Source organism: Antechinus flavipes, chromosome 1 (genome assembly GCF_016432865.1).
Source record: "Antechinus flavipes isolate AdamAnt ecotype Samford, QLD, Australia chromosome 1, AdamAnt_v2, whole genome shotgun sequence".
Lineage (NCBI taxonomy): Eukaryota > Metazoa > Chordata > Mammalia > Dasyuromorphia > Dasyuridae > Antechinus > Antechinus flavipes.
In genome coordinates this window covers 673717225-673741643 of record NC_067398.1, presented here as the reverse complement: position 1 = coordinate 673741643, position 24419 = coordinate 673717225, and positions in this window count along the sequence as shown.

The window sequence follows — 24419 nt, the reverse complement described above, 5'->3', positions numbered from 1 at the left end:
TAAGGCTCATCCAATTGAGGATACAAAGGTACAGTTCCTGCCTTCAAAGAGCTTATGTTATAGAGGAGACAATAATAATAGCTGGCACTTACATAGCATTTTATGGTTTGCAAATATTTCACTGGAACCTCACAACAATCCTGGAAGGTAGGTGCTATTATTATCCCTATTTTACAGATAAGGAAACTGAGGCACAAGGCATTAAAGTGTCTTGCCCAGGATCATGTGGTTAGTAAAGTTCTGAGATAGGATTCACGCTTAGGTCTTCCCAGTTTCAACACTCTTCACATTGCCACCTGGGTGTTATATCTCCAAGTACATAGATGATATGTACTTGGAGATACATAAGCATAAACAAAATAAATACATAAAGATTTTGGGAGGGTTGGGGTGGGAAAGAGAAGGCCCTAGAAACTATGGGAATCAGAAAAGACCTAATGTAGAAGTGACCCTATTTATTCTGTAGTTTCTTTCCTCTCCCATTGTTTCCGCAATACTGCTTTCTGCTGCTTTTGCTCTTCCCTGTCTACCTTTGCCCCCTCAGTTTAGCATTCAAAGCCTTTTCCAACAGTAGGCTTTTCTAATCTTTCCGGTCTTCTTCTATCTTGCTCTATGAGTTTCCCAGTTTCCCATCTCTGAGCGTTTGCACTGGCGGTTCTTCATGCCAGGAATGTACTCCTCACTTATGCTTCCTAGGATCCCTCGCTTCTTTCATTACTTGGTTCCAATGGCACCTCTGTGAGAGACCTTTCCTTGCCCCCTACCTCCTGATGCCATCCCCTCTAAGGCCACCTTGTGTCTACTTAACATGCACTTTGTCTATACCCATCTACAGAAATGGTGTTTGGCTTATTAGAATGAAAGCTCTTTGAGGGCAGGAGCTGTCCCTGGTCCTCCCCTCCCCTCTTACTATTATTTTTTAAATACTTAGTGTCTAGCACAATGCCTGGCACATAGTAGGCATTTTAAAAATGGCTGAATCATTATCCATTATCCACAATTGGCTGAACATTATCCATCTACCACCTGCCTCCTGTGGGGGACCTCAGGCTTAGTCCTGAACCCTCTTCTCTGGTCTGTTTACATTCTTTCTTGGTGGTTGTCTTCATCTCTGTGTAGACTTTCATAACAATATAGTCAGATTTAATCTCTCCCCAGAACTCAAGTGCTTCATCATTAGCTTATTGGCGGTCTCTGGATACTCTGAGATATCCCAGATTCATTGTATCCAAAACAGAACTCGTTACTGTCTCCCCTAAACCTGCCCCTCTTTCATACTGCCCTGTTTTTGTTGGGAGTGCCAATATTCTTCCAGTGGTCCATGTTCTCAAATGCCTGGTCATATTTTTCTGTCTCTCTCTGTCTCTGTTTCTCTCCCTCCCTTTCTTCTTTTCTTTCTGTCTCTCTCTGTGTGTCTTTGCCTCTCTCTCTCTCTTTCTTTCTCTTCCTCATTTTTTTCTCTCTCCCTCTCTGTCTCTCTGTTTCTCTTTGATTCTGTCTCTCTCTTTGCCTCTGTCTCTTTTTCTCTGTCTTTCTCTCTCTCTCTCCCCCCTCTCCTCTGCCTCTATCAGTTTCTCTCTCTGTCTCTGCCTATCGCTCTCTGTCTCTCTCCCTCCCTTTCTTCCTTTCTTTCTGTCTCTCGATTTTTGCCTCTCTCTCTCTTTCTGTCTCTCTCTCTCCTCTCTCTCTCTCTCTCTCTCTCTCTCTCTCTCTCTCTCTTCTCTCTGTCTCTCTTTCTCTCTCTCTCTCTTTTCTCTCTCTCTCTGTTTCTCTCTCTTTTCTCTCTCTTTCTCTCTCTCTTTTCTCTCTCTCTCTTTCTCTCTCTCTTTTCTCTCTCTTCTTTCTCTCTCTCTCTTTCTCTCTCTCTTTCTCTCTCTCTTCTCTCTGTCTCTCTTTCTCTCTCTCTCCCCCCCTCTGTCTCTCTCTCTCCCCTCCCTCTTTCTTTGTGTCTGTCTCTCAGTTTTTTCTCTCTCCCTTTCTGTTTCTGTCTCTGTTTCTCTCTCTGTCTTTGTCTTTACCTCTGTCTCTCTCTCTCTCTCTGTCTCTCTCTTCCTCCCTCCCCCTTCTTTCTCTCTCTGTCAGTTTCCCTGTCTCTTGATCTCTGTTTCTGCTTGTCTCTATCGGTCTCTCTGTCCCTCTCTCTGTCTCCTCTCATATGTTGGATTTTGCTCAATCTCTCACATTTGTTTTTTCCTCTCTACCCACAAGACTACCACTGCCCTGCTTCAGGCTTCCATAATTATTCTCCAGCCATTATAATAGTTTCCTCTTTGGTCACTCTGCTTCCAATTTCTCCTCGCCCTTCCATTTGTCCTCCATATTGTTTCAAAGTCTAAGGCACAACCCCAGCCATATCATTTCCCTGCCAAAAAAAACCCTCCTTGGCTGCCTATTGCTTATATAGTATAAAGTACTAAAATTCTCCTAACTTGGCATTCAAAGTCCCCCATGCGAGCTGATTCCCACCTTCCTTTCCGGCCATATTTGCCCAGTACACTCCTGCAGCCACTTTATAGAACAGTAAAATTGGACAACCATTTTCTCTCATTTGGTCCTGATTTGTCCAAAGCTCTCTCCAATCCCCTGAAAAGCAGTTTCTCTTCTTTGTTGAAGTGGAGAGTGGAGGCTGGGCTGAGAGTTGGAGCCAAGAGCTCCACAGCAGAGAAGCGGCCTTCTCACCCTCCGGGTCAGTCCCTGGGTCAGCCTAACTCCAAACTTCAGGTCAAACCCAGCATTAGTCCAATCACTGGGGAATGAGCAAGTGGACTGGTGAGCTGGAGTGTGCTACCCCCTGCTGGCTAGTGGGGGTCATAACAGCCTGCAATTCTAGAGAGCAAAAGTACCTAATGCAGCCTTTCACTTCCTGCAAGGCGTTCTCTAGGGGCAGCCACTTTAGGTCTAGTTTGACACGAAAGTGAAGGAGAGTTCATTCATTGTATACATATTATCTTCCATTGTTGAATAGCTTGGAGATCCACAAAATGTCAGAGAAGGGAAGGCTTTTAGAACATAGAATGTCAGAGCTGGGAGGGCCCCTAGAACCCAGGAGGTCAGGGCTGGGAGGGCCCTTAGAACCCAGGAGGTCAGGGCTGGGAGGGCCCTTAGAGCCCAGGATGTCAGGGCTGGGAGGGCCCTTAGAACCCGGGATGTCAGGGCTGGGAGGGCTCTTAGAACCCAGGAGGTCAGAGCTGGGAGGACCCTTAGAACCCAGGAGGTCAGGGCTGGGAGGGCCCTTAGAACCCAGGAAGTCAGGGCTGGGAGGGCCCTTAGAACCCAGGAGGTCAGAGCTGAGAGGACCTTAGAACCCAGAATGTTAAAGCTGAGAGACCCTTAGAACCCAGGATGTCAGGGCTGGGAGGATCCTTAGAACCCAGGATGTCAGGGCTGGGAGGGCCCTTAGAACCCAGGAGGTCAGAGCTGGGAGGGACCTTAGAACCCAGAATATTAAAGCTGAGAGACCCTTAGAATCCAGAAGGTCAGAGCTGGGAGGATCCTTAGAACCTAGGATGTCAGAGCTGGGAGGACCCTTAGAACCCAGAGGTCAGAGCTGGGAGGGCCCTTAGAACCCAGAATGTTAAAGTTGAGAGACCCTTAGAACCCAGGATGTCAGGGCCAGGAGGGCCTTTAAAAGACCATGCAGTTTAACTGCTACTTTTTGCAGAAGAGCTGAGCCTCCACCAGGATCTGAGACATGCTTTAGCGTGGTGGTGGCCAGTCTTTATCACCACATATGTAACACCTCCCATGTGACAGCAGCACGGGTCCGGGGCTTCCTGGGCCGCTCCTCAGGGACCAGCTGCTCTCTCCAGGATCCAAAGCCTGAGGGGGGTGGGGCAGATTCCCCCATCTCTGGGGCCCCTCTCTGCTGCCACACTTCCCTCTCCTTGTCCTCCCCTCCTCTCCTTTCCTGCAGCTTTCCAAAACTCATTTGATGGGCAGCTCTCTGACGGCAGGGACACATGTCCCCTTTTTCGTACGCTCAGCCCTTAGCCAAGGTCTGGCTCACACAGATACTCAATCGCCCAAGGACTGACTGTGGGGGAGAGGAGCACTAAAGGCCGAGACCCCATAAAGCTTTTTGCCCAGACCTTTGAGACACCCCATAAACTCCGAATACGCTCCCATTGTTATTATAATGACTTATTCTCTCTCTTGGAAGCTGCCCTCAGAATCCGGAGGGTCCTCACTGCCCTCAGTTACTTGGCTCTTTCTCCCGGCCTACTGCTTTGTCCGGCCGCTGCCCCCTCCTCCCCACGTGCCCCCCATGTACGGCTGCCTTCGGGGCCCTGGCTGCTCCCGTCTCTGACCATAGCGGTCTTTCTGGGTCACATCCCCGTGGTTCCTGGCCTTCCTCCCCCTGCTCGGCGGAAGCTCATGACCCAGGCCCCCAGCGGCAGCTGCCGGCCTCCATCACTCTCCTGGCAGCTCAGAACTCCCAGGCTCCCACGGAGGCCAAATCTGCAGTTAGTGGATCTCATCTCCTGCTCCAAGAAGGCAGGGCCATTTCCGGGGTCATCTCTGTCCTAGAAAGAACCAGAGAGGGGCCACTTCTGGCCGTGTGTCTCAGAAACCCTGCCCCGGCTTCTCCTGGGGAAACCGCTTGGGCCGTTGGGTCTTCGGAAGGCCGGGCTGACAAAGTGATTCTGAATGACTGGCTGGGACTAAATCTAGTTTCCAGCTTGAAGGGGAGTTGATGTTCACCCATGAGAATGAAAGAGTCTCATATCAGTGAGAGTGAGATTTGGTTTATAACAATAATAACTGGCCTTTATTTAATACTTCAAGGTTTGCAGAGCACTTTATAAATATTATCTCAATGGATCCTTTACTATTATCAAATGAGGTGTTGATGATATAATAATAATAACTGATGTGGACATGGTCCCTTTAAGATTCTGAACTCCTCCTAGTTGATGTAATTATCAATCCAGGACCTTTTGATTCACAAATCCTGGTCCCTTTGAATTCCAGTAGAAGATTCAGGTCTGTCCCAGCCCCCACTCCAATCTGAGCCAATTTGGGGCTACACCCACAGGCCCTCGAGCTAAATCTCCCATTATAAAAGGGCCAAGCTGGGACCCCCTCTGCAGAGGTCCCAAATATGCCAGCCTTACGCCTGGCACGCCAGAACCCTCTGTCTGCTGGACCCTCTGTCTGGTGCCCTCCTTATCTCTACCTTCACCTATTTCCTTAACTATACGTAACCTTACTTCCAAACCCCATAATAAACCTCTTTTAGCAATCTAGCTTTTTGGGCCAATAATGCTTTTACTGGGGGCTCGTGCCACCACTAGACTTCATTTAACTTTGTATCTTTGCATCAAACCTAATGGAGTTGCAGGGAAACTCTATTTGACTCCCTACACCCCGAACCTGCCACTAGACCTCAATTAAACCCTAATTTCATTTAGGTACCAATTGACCTCATCAATAGCTCAAGGTTTACAGAGCACTTTACAAATATTATTTTAATAGGTTCTTATAACAGCTCAGTGAAATTATTACTACTGTTATCAAATGAGATGATTGCTAGTGATGATGAGAGTATAATAATACCTGGCTTTATAGAACACTTCTGGGTTTGCAGAGTACTTTATAAATATTAACTCATTTGATCCTCCCAATAGTCCTAGGAAGTAGGTGTTATCCCTGTTATAACAAATGGGGAAACTGAGGTTTAGAAGATGAAGTAATTGGCCCAGGAAGGCACATTGTCAGAGCGGGCTGGGATTTGACCCCAGTTCTGGCATTCTCATCACTGTCTCTCCTGCTGAAAGTCTCTCCAGTTTCTCTTTTCCCAGCAGACAGGAGAGACTGGTGCACGGGATGAGTTGCTGGTAACGAATGGATGCTGGCCTGGAAGCACCTTGACCACTGTAAGAGGCTAATTCTGTCCAGAAGCCTTGTGCTCACCTCGCTGCCTGGGGAACTGTTATTGTAATGGGAAGGTCATTAGATCTGAAACTGAATTTCATTCTAAACCCGGCTCCTGGGATCACCTTCACAGAACTAAGATGGAGCAAAGGGAGAAAAGGCCTCTGCATTTGAAGTCTGAAGAACTGGGCTTGACCTGAGTTGTGGCTTTCACCTTTTTTAAGGGATTTTGGTCCTAAGTGACTTGACCTCCTTGAGTTTCGGTTCTCTTGTATCCAATGGGTATGATGTTCATCACTCATCACAGCTTAAGGAAAACCTCCTTATAAACTGTCAGGTGCAAGGGAAAGACTTGTATTTTCTATAAGTAAGCTCTGAAAAGTTCTTTCTTGGCAAAACCAAACCAGGTCTCTAATGTACAGAGCTGCACTTCAACAGGGGGACAAGGATTCCAGCCAGGATAGGCTCAGTAACCTGCAAGAAAACAAGAGCCCATTTTCCAGTCACTTTTCAGAGTTCTGTGTGATTTTTATGAGTCGGAGCTGGCAGCCTGTCAAATCACCTTGGCATCCCAGGCCCCTAAGTTCATTTTCACATTTGGACTATATGGCCCTTAAGGTTAAGCCAGGTCTGGACCTTCTGTGTTCTAATAGCCTTTCCAACTCTGACCTCCTGGGTTCTAAGGGCCCTGCCAGCTCAGACCTCCTGGGTTCTAAAGGCCCTCCCAGCTCTGACTTCCTGGGTTCTAAGGGCCCTCCCATCCGTGACATCCTGGGTTCTAAGGACCCTCCCAACTCTGACATCCTGGGTTCTAAGGGCCCTCCCAGCTCTGACATCCTGGGTTCTAAGAGCCCCCCCAGTTCTGACCTCCTGGGTTCTAAGGGTCTCCCACCTCTGACATCCTGGGTTCTAAGGACCCTCCCAGCTCTGATCTTCTCTGCTATAAGTGTTCTCCCATGGAAGGTGAAAGTCTGAAAATGCTTTTTCTCCTATATACGTATGAAAGGCCAGGAATGAGGTGAAGTCTTAATTAATTTTGGCCCAACATATTTTCCTTTCTCACTGTTTTATACAGAAAAGAGAAATTCTAGAATTGAGATACTGAGAGCCCCTGACCCAAGAGTCCTTTGGCAGGTTATTTTATGAATAACCCTTTGATAGATGGTCATGGAAATATCGATTTAAAACTGGAAGAGACTATAGAAACGACAAAATCCAACCTTCTCTTGAGGACCAGAGAAATGAAAGGGCTTGCCTGTGGTCACACAACTAGTGAGTATTTGAGGCAGGAAGAACTGAACCCGGGTCTTCAGGATCCTTCCAATGCTCTCATCATTGTGCTTTGGTAACTAGTTGTAGTTTAGCTACTGGCAATGAAACCAGAGCTGTGGAGCTACATGGACTTTCTGGTTCTGAGGGTGAAGTATCTATTCCTCTGGCATTGTCTACACAGCACTTGTGACACAAAAGGAGCAGTCTAGAGACAGCAGTGACCCTGTAGCATCAGAGGAATGGATTGTCTCTCTATGAATATGCTCTGGCTGTTTGTGTCTATTCCCGAAGCATAAACCCACTGATACGGGTGCCTTGGCTACACTATAAGGAGGTAGCAAGTCACTATGTTAATTATCCAGCAAGGGCATTTAATTAGCTGAGTCTAATATCTGAATTAGCATATGTCATTCTGTTACTGTTCCTCCGTTTTTGGAGAGGACCAATGACATCACTGGGGTAATGTTTTGACTCGTTCAGGAATTGGATTTAAAGTGTCAGAGATGCTCAAATTCATCAGTCTTACTTTCTTCCAGAGTCATCAAAGTCCAGTGGCTTGGAATGGCCAGTTTTCTCATGGGTTGAAGTATTTTCTTTGGCCAAAAAAGAGTATGGAAACACGTAAGCACAAAGGACATGGAAACATGTCTACATCCCTCCATTTGTGTGTCTTCTTTACTCACGTTCCACAATTTGTGCCCCAATCTGTGAGTGCTCATGGTGTATTTTGTTCATGGGAGATTGCTCCAGCTTTATGTAGTGTGTGTATGTGTTTGTGTGTGCTCTGGGGAGAGGGATATTTTATTGTTACTTTTCTTACTATGTTATTTCATTAAATGTTCTTGCTTTGAATTAATTGTAACTGTTGGTTGACAATAAAAGTTATCTTAACAGTGATGTGGGTCTCATTATCTTTGATTTTGAGTGGGACCATGTCACTCAGAATCTTAAGTCTGGAATGGGTTTGTCTGGGCATTTATGTAGGAATTGGGCTACATTGTAAACAAATGACCTTTGGATTTCACTATAAATGGAAAGAAACTGATGGAAATCTAAAGGAAAGAAACATGATTGCCAACTAATAGATTTCTAACAGTTCCCTTTACCTCTTTATTTATTTACCTATTCACTTATTTATCTATCTATCTATTTCTCTGTTTATTCATTCATCCATTCATTTGTTTATTCATTCATTTATTATTAATTAATTTGTTTGTTTATTTATTTATTTTTGGTCAAGGCAATCAGGCTTAAGGGACTACCCCAGAGTCACACAGCTAATAAGTGTCAAATATATGAATCTGGATTTGAACTCAAGTCCTCTTGATTCCAGAGTCACTGTACCACCTAGCTGCCCTATTCTCCTTTACTGTCAACTGTTTTCTTTAGACTGTACTTGCCAGTAGAATGGAGTGTCCTTTGCTCAACTCCTTTGCTTTTAAGGAACCACATTTTCTCCTTGTAACTTCTATCTATTCCTAGTTTTGTCCACTGGAACCAACTAGATCAAATCTAATTCCTCTTCTGTGTGATAGTACTTCAGATATTTGAAATTATCTATAATCAATGATTAATGGTCATCTTCTGTCTCACCCCCCAATTTTTTCTTTTTTGGATTAAATATCCTAGGTTCTCCTCTTTTTTTTCCATCCCTCCCTTCTTATATATTGGACCAAAAGTCAGGAGAACTGGTCATTCTCTGCCACCAAGCCACTGTGTATTGAAGGTCTTTTATTTTTTTTTCACTTGAACTTTCCCATCTATAATATGAAAGGCTTGCATTAGATTACTATTTTTTAAACAATTCTGTAGAGACTATTTTTATATGATGACAGGAGGTCAGTCTACTTCAACAAACAATTATTTAAGTAGCCATTGGATGCCAGGGAATGCACTTGATATGAGACAAAGTTTGGAGAAGACATCCCTACTTTTTAGTGGAGGGTAGGGGAATGAGATACATATCAGGGGTATGTTGGAGAGTACACAGATCCTCAAGAGAAGATTATTCAATTTCACTGTGAGCATTTACACCTCAGAAATCATCAAACACTTCAAATCAGTGCTTGTTTTGTTTTGTTGATTGTCTAGACTTAAGATAATAATGGAGAAAACAGTAATAGTTCAGATTAAACTTTAAAGTGCATCATGCATTTTCAGAGAGCTGGTTATTAAACATTTCTGCATGTACCTTTTCCATTTCAATTTCAGAATTCTGGGTAGCATGATCGAATATTAGGTCTAGAGTCAGAAAGACCTCAGTAGAAATCCTACCTTTTTCATTTAACTAGTATTACCCTGGGTAAATCACTTATCTGGTTTATCTCAGTTTCCTCACTTGTAAAATAGGGATCATGATAGAACATACCTCCCAGGGTTTGTGAAGATAAAATGTGATAATATTTATAAAATGCATTTCAAACCCTAAGACACTATATAAATTCTTCCTTTTCATTCTCCTCTTCCTCAATTCAGGTTGAGCCTCTTCCACAAAGTCTTCCCTGATATGTCCAATTGTTAATGTTTTTCCCTCCTCGGTTTTTCTTGTAACATACTTTGTAATATTTTATTTTGACTCTAGTGACTCTAGTGACATTGTCACTATGTTAGTTGTCTAGCAAGGAGGTTTACTTAGCTGAGTGCAGCATATGAATTGGCTAGCAAGTAGCACTCTACTTGAGCTACAATCTAGATGGCCAGTCCTTCTCTGGCACATGGAAAGAGAGATAGCCTCTTTTCTAATAGGCTGCAGTATCTCTTTTGACCGCTAGATAGTGTGTAAACCTGCAAATAATTAGTCCCCTCCTCTCCCCCTCTCCTTCTCCCTATTCTTCACATCAGTAAGGTGCTTTGATTAACCCTTCATTGGCCCAGTTCCAAATGTAATGTAGACTGGGGAGTTGAATTGAATTATTGACCATGATATTTAAATATGAAATTTGCCATTTACATCTGGTTAAGTCTCTACCTTGTGAAATATTTCACACTCTCAGGTCACTTCCCAATGCATTCATAGATTCTGAGACTCGGTATGTTATGATCACATAATTTATTGTCTGTAGAATAAAGGGAAAAGGAAATCAGACCACCACCCTGGAATGACTATAAGTCTTCACCATCCATCTTGTTCTTATTCTTGTCTTGTTCTCTGTCTCCCTTCCAGATCTTCAGAGTAGATAGAGTGAAAAGATAGCATGAACATGTGACTTTTGCCCCTGTGGTTCAAAAAGGGAAGATCATTCTCACAGACATGAACCCAAGGCCCTTCACTTTTCCTGTATCCATCCCTTTACTTATCAGTGTTGCCTCATTTTACAGATGAGGAAGCCAAACTCCAAAGAGGTTAAGTCATTCAGGGTCATGAAGCAAATATAACAAAGATATGAGACTAAAGGCAGATCAAAGCAGGGGGAAGAATGCTGAGTTTTTAATACTACTACTTGGGCTCAGATCCTAGCTTTACCACTTCCTATCTAAGTAACCCCAGACTTTAACACCATAGATTTAGATCTCAAAGTGTCAATAGAGGCCATCAAGTTCAAATCCCACCTTCTGGAGATGAGGAAACTGAACCCCAGAGAGATGAAGAGCACACCTAAGTGTGATCTTTAAGCCTAAATCCCAATTCCCCTTTCTCTATACCCCAACTCCCTTTCTGGACAGGGATATGGTGATAACTAAAGCCCTGGGAGAAATGTATTCACTCGAGGAGGGAGAAATGAATTCATTTGAGGAGGGAGAAATGAAAAGAGTAGGAGAGGGGACAGAGTCTTGAGTGGGACCCACAAAGAGGAGACACAAGGAAGACAGAGAACCAACCAGTAAGCAAAAAGGAGCAATTGGGCAGATTGGAGAAGAGAACAGTTTCTCAAAGGCTAAGAGAGAAGAAAGGGGTAACTAAGTGATTCATTGAATAAAGCACCAGGCTTGGAGTCATGAAGACCAGTCATTTCTGACATCAGACACTGAATGGCTGTGTGATCCTGGATAAGTCACTTAACCTTGTTTGCCTCGGTTTCCTCATCTATAAAATGAGCTGAAGAAGGAAATGGAAAACTACTCCAATATCTCTGCCAAAAAAAAACCCCAAATGGGGTCACAAAGAGTTGGATATGGTTAAGAAGACTAAACAACCAAAAAGGAGAAGAAAGCATCCAGCAGCAAGAAAACTAACAATGGTCATGATATTGGCTCACATATGTATAGTTCTTAAAGTTTCCCAAGTCCTTTAAATATATAACACTGCTGCAGAAAGATCCAACAGCAGGAGAACTGAGAAAATTGTTGCTTTATCTTTTGTTTTGGTTGGATTTGTGTATTTGTTACAAAAATTATCTTTTTTCAATGTGAAAAGAAGGTGGGAGAAAAGAAAATAAAAATCTGTTCATTAAAAAAAATAGTATTTTACTTTTCTAATTACATGTAAAAATAATTTTCAACATTTAGCTTTGTAAGACCTTGTGTCCCAAATTTTTCTTCCTCTCCTCCTCCCTTTTTCCTTTCTCGAGATAGCAAGCATCCAAACATATGCAATTCTTGTAAACATATAGCCATGTTCATCATGCTGTGCAAGAAAAATCAGATCAAAAGGGAAAAAACATGAGAAAAAAACAGGCAAGCAAACAACAACAATGAAGTAGAAATACTATGCTTTGATCCACATTCAGTTTCTATAGTTCTTTTTCTGGCTGTGGATGGCTCTTTCCATCACAAGTCTATTTGAAATGCTTTGAATCACCTCATTGTTGAAAAGAACCAAGTCCATCACAGTTGATCATTATAAAATCTTGCTGTTGCTGTGTATGGTGTTCTCTTGGTTCTGCTCACCTCCATTAGCATCAGTTCATGTAAGTCTTTCCAGGCTTTTCTGAAATCAACCTAGTCATCATGTATTATAAAACAATAATATTCCATTACATTCATATACCTTAATTTATTCGGCCATGCCCAACAACAGCATCCACTCAATTTCCTTATCTTTGACACTACAAAAAGGGCTGCTACAAAAATTTCCCCTCTTTTTTCATCTCTTTGTGATACAGACCCAGTAGAGATCCTGCTGGATCAAAGAGTATATACAGTTTGATAGCCTTTTGGGCCATAGTTCCAAATGTTCTGCAGAATGGTTGGATTATTTCACAACTCCCCCAACAATGCATTAGTGTTTCAGTTTTCCTACATCCCCTCCAACATTTATCACTGTCTTTTCCTGTCATCTTAGCCAATCTGAGATATGTGAAGTGGTTCATTTTTTAAAAATTAATTTTAATACATTTTTCACAATTACACATATATAACCTATACCAAATTGCTTGCCTTCTCAATGAGGGGGACAGGGAGGGAAGAAGGAAGAGAATTTGAAATTCAAGGTTTGAAAAATGAATGTTAAAATTATTTTTGCATGTAATTGGGAAAAATAAAATACTAAAAATACAAAAAATAAATTATATTCAAAATTTTAAAAATAAAAATAAATAAAAAAGATAAGACAAAGGGATACTTTATCCAATAGGTAATGAATTTGGGGTGAAAAAATTTGTTGCATGTTTTTATGCTAAAGATTTCATTTTTAAGTATACAGGAAGCAAATTCAAATTTATAAAAATAAAAATCTTATATTTTTATTTCCCAACTGATGGAGAAATAAGTGATTATAATGAATAGGCAGTTTTCAGAGAAAGAAATCCAGTTTATCCATTGCCATATGAAAACAAGTGCTAAATCACTAGTAATTAGAGATATACAAATTAACAACTCTGAGATATCACTTTACACTCATTATATTGGCAGAGTCGACAAAAATAAATAATGACAAATGCTGGACAGGCTATGGGAAAACAGATACATTACTGCATTGTTGGTGGAGTTGTGAATTGGTTCAGTCACTCTAGGAAGCAAATTGGAATTATACCTTCAAAGTTATAAAACTATGTATACCCTTTGACTCAGAGATATCACCATTAGGTCTATACTCCAAAGAGATCAAATAAAGAGGAAGAGGACACAAATATATATATAAATACCTATAACAGCTCTTTTTGTGATGGCAAAGATTATAAATCAAAGGGGTTCCCATCAATTAGGGAATGGTTGAATAAGTTAAGTTATATATAGATGATACATGCTATAGTGTTGTAAGAAAGTGTGGAACAGTTGGTTCTAGAAAAACATGAACAAAGTGAAGTGAGCAGAACCAGGAAAACAATTTATGAAGATAACAACAATATTGAAAAGGTAAATAGCTTTGAAAAACTTAAGATCTCTTAACAATGCAATGAAAGCAATTGCAGCTCTAAAAGACTCATGATGAAATATGCTAATCTAGGACTCAGAGTGCAGATCAAAGCATATTTTCTTCTCTCTTTCTCTGCCTCCCTGTGTTTCTTTGAGGCTCTGGTTTGTCTTTTTGTTGTGGACATAAATCTGTTTTGCATGACTATACATACTGTACTCATAATGGATTTTGTTTTTCTTGCTTTTTTCAATGGTTGAGGGATATGAGAAAGAAAGAAAGAATTTGGGACAGTAAATAAAGTTGAATTAAAAATGAAATGATGATTTATAGAGCAGTGGAATTTATTCATTGGTAGAAGAAGTTTTTTCATAGAGTTCCTCACATGTGATTGGATATGTTTTATTGTTTGTTTATGTAAAAAACTAGGCATTGATTATACAGACAAAAGGAAAAATACATCCTGCTCTTGGGGAGCTTACATTTTCCTGGAGAGGAAACTTAGAATCATGTAAAGATAACCAGGTTAATTTGAAGAGGGAGACACTCCTAATAAACTTAGCTTTATGAAAAGACAAGAGAAAAAGAACCCCATCTTTGGAAGCCTCAATTTGTTCATCTAAAAAAGAGGGATAAATAATCCTTGTACACTACCCTCTTCATAGGCACTGGGAGAAACATACCTTATTGTTATAAAACTGAATGTTTTATGTGGCAGTGGGTCTGTATCCCAAAGAAATCATGACTCCCCTGTGCAAAAATGTTTGTGGCAGCCCTTTTTGTAGTGTCAAGGAACTGGAAACTGAGGGGATGCTCATCAGTTGGAGAATGGCTGAATAAGGTATGGTCTATGAATTTTTTTATTATAGCTTTTTATTTACAAGATATATGCATGGGTAATTTTTCAGCATTGACAATTGCAAAACCCTTTGTTCAAACTTTTCCCCTCCTTCCCCCCACCCTCTCCCCCAGATGGCAGGTTGACCAATACATGTTATATATGTTAAAGTATAAATTAAATACAATATATTTATACATGTCCATACCCAAAAAGAGTCAGACTTTGAAATAGTGTACAATTAACCTGTGAAGGAAATAAAAAATGCAGGCGGACAAAAATAGAGGGAGTGGAAATGCTATATAGTGGTTCATAGTCATCTTCCAGAGTTCTTTTGCTGGGTGTAACTGGTTCAGTTCATTATTGCTCTATTGGTTCATCTCATTGCTGGAGATGGACAAGGTCCATCAGAATTGATCATCATATAGTATTGTTGTTATATAATGATCCCCTGGTTCTGCTCATTTCACTCAGCATCAGTTCGTGTAAGTCTCTCCAGGCCTTTCTGAATCATCCTGTTGGTCATTTCTTACAGAACAATAATATTCCATAAGATTCATATACCACAATTTACCCAGCCATTCTCCAATTGATGGGCATCCACTCAGTGTTCGATGAGACCATTTCAAGATCAAAGACTTCCTGTCCCCTCTATCAAGGCAGCAGTACCCTATACCACAGATGAAATAGTGAGGTCCAGAGATAGGAAATGGCTTATTCATAGTCACACAGCTAGCATACAGCCTCATGGGAGCTCAAACTCAGATCCCCTGACTCTGGGCCCAGCATTCTTTGCTCTCCTGAAATAGTAAACAAAATATGACTAGAAAATTCCATCTTTCTCAAAAACATTTATGCATGCTAGATGGACATAGACTGAATTTCCTTAATTTTGTAATAGAATTTTCCTCAATTCCTATTTATCTTCAGGGATTTTAACTGTACTCATAGAACAACAACAACAAGAAAGACTCATTTATATTGCACTTACTATGTGCTAAGCACTGCCCTGAACACTTTACAAATATTATCTCATTTGATAAGGTCCTGAAAAAGACCTCGGGGATCATTCAGTCAACTTCCTTATTTTACACATGAGGACTGAGACAGGGAGTTTTAATGACTTGAGCCTAAGATCACACAGCTAAGAAGCATCCAAGGAAAAATCTGGTCATTTAAAAGCTGACATTCTCCCCTCACTCCCTCCTCCCCCTTCCCCCCCCCCCCATTTCCCATTCCCCTTTCCCCATGTGAGACTGATTTTTCTGGTTCTTCCCTTTTCTTTCTGATCATTCCTATGCCTCCTTTCCGAGCTACCCCGGCTCTCTCTGTCTTTGACAGTGATGGCTTCCATCAGGGTATCTTATGTTGAGGTGAGTTTGAGAAGAGCTGAATTAGATGCTTTCTATAGGAGGGGAAGAAACAAAGAGATTTGTGCTCGATGGACAGTTGGCTGGTGGCCGCTAGGGGGCAGGCCATGCCCAGAAATCGGGTTAGTTTCCCCCCTTTCCCCTCACCTCTTCCTTGAGAATGAATAAAATCGAGGAAAAGTCTTGGATCTGTGTGTCTGTCTGCCTGTAGGTCATAGATTCGTAGTGTTGCGGTCACAGGGAAACTTGGAGAGGAAATATTCCCCACCTCCCATTTTATGGGCCAGAAGTCCGAGCCCCAGAGAAGGGAACAAACTTATCAAGATCACGCAGCAGTTGGTCCCAGAGGCGAGATTAGAATCAGAACTCTGCTGAAAGCACCCTTGCCTACATATGCATTAACATGCAAGCACACACGTGCACGAGTGCATGTCCACATGCTCTCAAATGCAACATTCAATTGTCACGTGCAAGCCCATATGTCAAAATCAGATCGATTCTCTCCTTGATATGTTGACCTATTTGTACATATCTCAGAGACGTTCTCCCCCACCACAGACTCACAGCACACGCTCCTGCACACATGATGCTTACACACATTCTCTCCTATTTAGATACAATACAATGACACACTGATTGCCCATATAGTTATAGACGTGCATCGGTTCTGATTTATTTTAAAATCCTTTATGGATAAAATTTTTGTATCACAATTGTTTCCAAATATATATTTATTCCTGCCCAGAGATCCATCTCTTGCCACAAAAATAAGAGGAAAAAAATCAGTTCAGTAAAACTGATCATCAATACTCCATATCCTTAGCCAACCACTTCTGCAAAGAAGGGAGGGCAGATAACGTTTTCATTTCTTCTATGGATGAGCTTGGTCGTGATAACTGCCTCACTTTCGGCTAGTTTCACGTACCAGTTCATATAAACACATACTCACATTTATGTTCCCTCAGTGGGTCTGTCCAGCACTCTGGGCTAAAGCCTGCTGGGCGGGGATGCTAACTTAATCATATAGCCAGATGTTGCAAGCCAGAGCTGCAAGAGATCACTGAGAAGGAAAGTGTCTGAGCCGGGATTTGAACCCGACCCTGCTGCCAAGTTCATTGCTCTTTCCTTCATGCCCTACTGACCTGGTGCCATTAAGTTGTCTGTAGAGAGCCAGCAGCATTGTCAGCATGGATTCTGGGAAAATACGCACATATATGGACCCCATCTTTAGGTGACGACATACCTGCGTACTTTTGTATGGAATAAGAGGAGGTAGGGAACATGGGAAAATCCAGGTAGATGGAACTTTCCCTGCTGCCTCAGCTGAAGGCACCGGCCTCTCTCCCTTTTATTTGTGTTCAAAGATACGGGAACCATCAGAGCCTGGAGCTAGTCTGTGAAGGTACAGACACGAAGGTACCTCATGGACCATCTGGTTCAGTTTTGACTTGAGCAAGGATCCCTCTGCAACATTCTAAATACATAGTTGTCAAACTTCTGTTTGTAGACTCCCACTGATGAGGAACTCACATCTCCCGAGACAGCCTAGGAATGCCTCTTTGGGATAATTCCAATTGTTAAGAAGCCAAGATTTGCCTCCGGATATTTCTCCACTGATCTACCCACCCATTGCTCCTCACTCTGCCTTTTGGGGCTAAGTAGGGAAAATCCAGTGTGTACTCCATATGGCAGAATCAACTATAGAGCTGGCTAGAGATATGGAGCTATAGGGTGAGCTTTGAAGGCACCCAGTCCAACCCCCTCATTTCCGAATGAAGAGTTTGATTCCGAGAGAGATTTCAAGACTTGCTTCATGTCATAGAGGTGGTAAGTGACAGAGGTTGGATTTGAATCCAGATCTTCCAATTCTACAACTAATGTTCTTTCCATGTGTCACAATCACCACTCAAGCAACAACATTTATTAAACACCTACTTTATATCAGGCATTGTTCCAGGCACTGGAGATACAAAAAAAAAAAAACAAAAAACAAAAAACAATTCTGCCTTTAAGGAGCTTATAGTCTAATGGGGAAGAAAATATGTATAGGTAGAAACACATCCAAAGTGGAAACAGGATAACCTTGAAGGGAAAAGTCTCTTCTAGAAAGTGGTTCTTGAGATGGGTCTTTAGAAGAAAGGAGGGAATGCACAATCAGTATAAAGGGATGGAAAGGCACATTTAGCTGGATTGTAGAGTCTGGGAAGAGGAGTAATGAATAATAAAACTGGAAAAGTAGGTTGAGCTCAGATTGTAAATTTCATGTGTTTATTTATTCATGCATTTATTTATTTGTTCATTTGTTCATTTATTTATTTATTTTTTGAGGCAATCAGGGTTTGTTACCAGGTGAGTTACCCAGGATAGCACAGCTAGTATGTATCTGAAGCCAGATTTGAATGGCCCTTACAAGCCAGTGTTTTAGTGCAACATCTAGCTGCCCCCAAAAGGACTTTCTTTCTTTAAATTTTTTATTAAAGCTTTTTATTTTCAAAATGTATGCATAGATAATTTTCCATATACATACTTGTAAAATCTTGTGTTTCAATTTTTTTACCTCTATCCCCTCCCCTAGACAGCAAGTAATCCAATGTATGTTAAACATGTGCAATTCTTCGATACATATTTCCTCAATTATCATGCTGCACAAGAAAAATCAGATCAAAAAGGGAAAAAATGAGAAAGAAAAACTTGCATTTTGTTTTCTTATTTGTTTCCTTTCCTTTTAATCTGACCTTTCTTGTACAGCAAGGTAATTGTACAAATATATTTATATATATATTGGAACTTATATTTTAACATGTATAATATTGGATTACTTGTCATCTGGGGAGGGAGCTGGGTGAAAGAAGGGAAAATTTGGAACACAAAGCTATGCAAGGATCAATGTTGAAAAATTATCCATGCATATGCTTTGAAAATAAAAAGCTTTAATAATAATAATAAGAAGAAACACTGCTGGATCAAAGGGTATACACAGTTTGATAGTCCTTTGGGCTATTTGGTTCCAAATTGCTCTCTAGAAAGATTGAATCAGTTCACAATTCCACCAACGATGTATCAGTGACCCAGTTTCTCCATCTTCTCCAACATTCATCATTATTTTTTCCTGTCATTTTAGCCGATCTGAGAGATGTGTAGTGGTACTTCAAAGTTGCCTTAATTTGCATTTCTTTGATTAGTAGTGATTTAGAGCCCCTGAAAAGGACTTTCAATACCAAGCCAATGAGTTTATATTTGATTCCCTAGGGGAAATTGAAGTTTATTGAGTGGGGGTGTGTTGGGGTGACAAATCTTCCTTTTTTCCCAACTAAGTCTCCTCTTTCTTCAGTAAACTCGCTAGTCCTTTCATCATTTTAGTCACAATTCCCTGGAAATTCTTTGGCTTCCCAATATCCTTCCTGAACTGAGTGCCCAGAATTGAACTAAGGATTCATCCAATGTCAGGGCTAGAAGATATCTTAGAGGTCATCTAGTCCAGTCTCCTTGTTTTCTATATGGAGAAACCGAAGTCTGATTATAAGTAAGTTAGGGAGGGAACTGCCCCTGGGGGATTGTCTCCATTTCTAATTGTTATTTATTTATTTATGTATTTATTTTTTTACTATTGAACCACTCCACCAAGGCCCGCCATCTTTCCCTAGATCTTCTCCCCTGTCATGTGAGTCTGAGCTCAATCTAGAGAATTTGCCTCTTACTTTGTCTCACTTTCAAACAGGAGGGTGAGGAGAGGGGAACAGAGACCCAGAGAGGTCAAACACCCACCATGACACTGCAGAGCCTGCAGGGGCAGAAGATGCAGCCAATGGCGCTGCTTCAATCCCTTTAGCCGCATGGTGGAAAAATCCCCCCTTCTTGCCTTTCGCCTTCTATTGGAAATCCATGGCTGAGGACCGCAGCTGAATGCCTGCAGTATTTCTCCCTGCTTCCCACCCTCCAACATTCCTTATTTCAGCAAGGGAAGCTGGGGGGCTTTGTCTTGTCCCCCGATTCCCTGTGTTCTACCTGCTGACAACCATGGTTGCCTCCATCTGTCCTATCCTCTGAGAAGTGACAGTTCTAAGTTCTTAAGTCAGTTTCCAAAGAATGATAAAGATCAAAATAATAGCTTCTTTGAAAGCACTACTATCCTTACCACCATGTGAGGTAGATGCTGTTATTATCCCATTTTTGAGATAAGGAAATCAAGACTCAGCAGGGTTAGATTTCCCAAGGAAAAAGAGAGAGCATAGAATCTGGGACTCAGGAGCAAGTCTCCTGACCTTAGGGAGAGCGTGTTTTCCATTATGCTATAAGTTTCAATTCTGGATCAGTTCTCCTTTCATATTGGAGAAATGTAATCACAGAACATAGAATATTGGGGATGAAAGGAGTTTTACAACCCAAAATGTCAGTCTAGGAGAGCCCTTAGAACCCAGGAGGTCAGAGTTGGGAGGGCCCTTAGAACCCAGGAGGTCAGAGTTGGGAGGGCCCTTAGAACCCAGGAGGTCAGAGTTGGGAGGGCCCTTAGAACCCAGGAGGTCAGAGTTGGAAGGGCCCTTAGAACCCAGAGGTCAGAGTTGGGAGGGCCCTTAGAACCCGGGAGGTCAGAGTTGGGAGGGCCCTTAGAACCCGGGAGGGCCCTTAGAACCCGGGAGGTCGGAGCTGGGAGGGATCTTAGAACACAGAGTGTTAGAATTGGGTGGGGGGAGGGGAGGAATCTTAGATCATAGGATGTCTGAGCTGGGGGCAGAATGGAAGGAACTAAAAACTGAGCATTTCAGAATTGTAAAGATTCTTAAGCCCAGAATGCTAGAGATCAGCGGGAGCTTAGAACAGGGGTTGTCAGAGCTGAAAGGGATTTTAGAACATGGAGCCTAAAATGTTAGAAATGAGAGTTTGTTTAACTCCCTTCTTTCAAGAAGAATTGAGATTTGGGCAGTGAGTTGGGCAGTAACTGGTTCATGTAGGAAGACAATGGAAGAACCAGTTCTAGGTTTCTACTCTCTCAACATTGACCTGGAGCTCTTTGCACCAGACCCTGATACCTCATTCTTTGATAAGAGGGACCAGGCAGACAAACTGTATGGTCAGTTCTCTTGCCAGAGGGTCCCTGCCTGACGATCTCTCCCTTAACATCTCATTTTGCAGGCAAGGGAAGCTGGGATGGGCAGGTCAGCAGGAAGGTCAGGCTGAAAGGGCAGAGGCCACGACCCAGGGTCCCCAGATGTGGACTAAATGTGTGGGGCTGGGAGGAGGGGCTCTCCATGCTGCTCTTTGGATGTGGCAGCAACACATACCTAGCCTCAAACAAATCTCCCCACATTTGGAGGCTCTCTCTGATACATCTTATCCCCAGTATTCTTAGCACCTCCCCCATTTCCTGGAATCCCTGTGATATAATGAGAGGAGTCCTGCATCTAGAGCTTTGGAGCCTGGGCTTAAATCCTAGCATGTGCTATCAGGATGATCTTGAGATGGTCATTTCCACTCTCTGGGCCTTAGTTTCCCCATTTGAACAATAAGAAGGTTTTGGTCAGATGATCTCCCTCTCTCCCCTCCTTTCTTCCTTCCCTCTTTTCCTCCTTTCCTCTCTCCTTCTTTCCCTCTCTCTTCTCCTTCTCTCCCTCTTTTCCTCCCTCTCTCCCCTTCCTTCCTTCCTTCCTTCCTTCCTTCCTTCTTTCCTTCCTTCCTTCCTTCCTTCCTTCCTTCCTTCCTTCCTTCCTTCCTTCTTTCCTTCCTTCCTTCCTTCCTTCTTCCTTCCTTCCTTCCTTCCTTCCTTCCTTCCTTCCTTCCTTCCTTCCTTCCTTCCTTTCTTCCTTCTCCCCTCTCCTTCCTCTACCTATTTCTTTACCCTATAACTTCTGCTCTCCTAAAAGCTCTACCCAGCCTCCCCTGTATTTTCTGCTCCCTTGTCCCTTCTACCACCCAAGGGAACAACCTCGTATCCTTGGAAACTGTGACTGGTCAGCAGTTTCATGACCTGCTGGGCCTGAAGGGCAGGCGCTGTCCAGCTGGGGTCAGGAGGTCAATCAATCTCATCTCCAGGCCAGGCTTGTACCAAGCTTGCTCCTGCCTCCCTTTCCATCTAGAATTAATCTTCCAGCAAAGGAAGATGGGAAAGGCTGTGGGGGGTGGGGGGACATAAACACCTCCAATGGGAGGGACAGAGGAGCCGGGGGGATTTTGGACAGGGACAAAGGCTCAAGGATAGGGTTGGGGCCCCAGTGAAGGAATGAAGGATCATTGAAAGGGGCACAGAGCTCATCAAAAGATGCCCCTCTCTACTCTGATCTCTCTAATAGCCCTGTTTCATTTTTACCTCCAGTCTTCTCTTTCCCTGTATTCCTCTGCCTGGAATGCCTTATATTCTCATAGGATCATACCTCTAAAGCTGTAAGGAATCTCTAACACCAGCTATCACTTTACAGATGGGGAAAATAGAGGCCCAGCAAAATTCATTGATTTTCCTAACCTGTAAAATTCAGTGGCAGAATTTGAATCTGGGATCTCTAACTGTTGAGCCAGGGTTCTTTCTACTGGGTCACCCCCTTCCTTGCCCTTTCAAAATTTAGGCATCCTTTAAAATCTGCCCCTCTATTAAGGCATTCCTAAACTCCATTAGCCCTCCAGGATGTCTCTTCTGGATGGTTCGGGACCTTCCTCTGCCCTAAGCACACCCAACTGGGATGTAAATTGGAGACTCATATAGGAGTCCAATCTGCCATGACATAGGGTCTCCGTCTCTGCCTTAAACAGACACACTGACAAAGCATGTATTTATTTATTCATTCATTTATTCATCTATTGATCTATTTGTTTATTTTTTGCTGAGGTAATTGGGGTTAAGTGACTTGCCCAAGGTCACACAGCCAGGACATGTTAAGTGTCTGAGGCTAGATTTGAACTCAGGTCCTCCTGACTTCAGGGCTGGTACTCTATCCACTGCACAACCTAGCTGCCCCGACCTTTGTTTATTAAGCAATTACAGTGTACCACCAGGCACGGTGACGAGCATACAACTGCAGACAATGCTTTTGGAAGATCACTCATAAGAAAGAGCAAGAAGGTGGCCGGAGGAAAAAAAAAAAAAAGAAGGTGGCGGGAGACTAAACTCAGCGACAGGTTTTACTGGTACCCAGAAGGGAGGTGGAGAGTAAGTTCCAGGTAAGAAGACGCTGGAGGTTACCTGGCAGAGACAAAGGTACTTCTTCCAGGGATGGAGCCGTGTGTCAGTAGGGAGGAAGCAGGGGTGATTACATCATCTGTCACCAATGTCTGTCAGCAAGGAGGGGGATGCAGGTCACCTGACCCCACCCCCAGGGCTATTTCCCTTGGACTGTACATGTTTGGGATTTACGGTTAGCTTCCTGGAGGCTGTAGACCCAGGCTGAGCTGTGGGAACCTTTCTCTTGGGGGTGATTCGAGAGAAAGATGGTTAATATGTGAAGGTGTTTGGGCATCTCTCAAAGAAAAGATGGACTCACTCAGTTCCTGGCAAAGAGTAGGAAGCGTGCTCTAGGGCTGGTGACCCAGAGGGGAGGTGGAGGCTTCGTGCCCTTCAGAGGATTCAAATCTCAGCCCCGCCGCTGCTGCTGACCTGTGGGATCTGAGAAAGCTTCCTCTCGGTTCAGTTTTCTACAATGAAGAGGCTTGAGACAGCTTGCAGCTGTACAGCAGAACTATGACCCTATGGAGACACCCTTTCTTATACCCCATCTTGCCATTCAGGCTGTTCATTCCTTTTTCTGGGAACCCAGAAGCCCCTTCCCCCGTTCCCCCTTTACCATCACTGGTCCTCATGCCTTGGCAGGGAAGGGCACAGGACAGTTTCTGTTTACATTGTCCATTAACCTAGGGTGGAGAGAACAGGATTTTCCCTAAGGCTATCCTCAAGGGGCTGAGGGTCAGAGGGTATGACTGCTCAGAGCTATAGCTAGCACAGTAATAATAATATTAACAGCCACTCTGACAACAACAGTATTCATATAGTGTCTCCTATACACCAGGTGCTGTGGAAAGTGCTTTACAAGTATTATCTCATTTGATATTCACCACAACCTCGGGAAGGAGGTGCTATTATTATCCCATTTTACACTTGAGGAAACTGAGTCAAATAGGTCAGGTGACTTGTTCAGTGTTTAAGGCTGAATTTGAACTCAAATCTTTCCAACTATAGGCCCAATTTTCTTTCCACAGAGACATCTAGCTTCATGAGTAAAATGGGGCTAACCTTCCAGGAGATGTGCTTTTTCTCCAAAGCAACCATAATCTCTTTTGTTTTCTTTTTTTTAATTAGTATTTTGGTTTTCCAATTATATGTAAAAACATTCATCTTTATAAAATTTTGAGTTCCGATTTTTTTCTCCCTCTCTCCTTTGGCTCTCCTCTCCCCAAGACAACAAGTACACATATATATATTCCTTTACCAATCTATGCTACCACATGGGTACAGCACTCCTGAGTTCCAGTCACTGTGGTGTCCCTAACTCAGAACCTTCCTTTCTCCCCAAGAGCAGTCTGGAAAAGAGCTGGACTCTAACCATTAGGCAACACTGTCTCACTCATATCCTCATTCTAATTAATAAATAGAATTATAGCATGTCAGAGCCAGGAGGCTCCTCAGCATGTAGAAGATCAGGGTTGTGGATGGGAACTTTGAGGTTGTTTAGTTCAATCCTCTCATTTCACAAATGGGAAAGATTATAGATGGGAATTAAACTTAGGTCTCCTGGATTTCAGTTCAAGACCCTTTGGACTACTCTCCAGGAGTTCTCAATAAAGTCAAATCCACCACTGGGCAATGACTTTCCAAAGCACGTTTCCATCCATTGATGGAGGGCAAGAGGCTGGT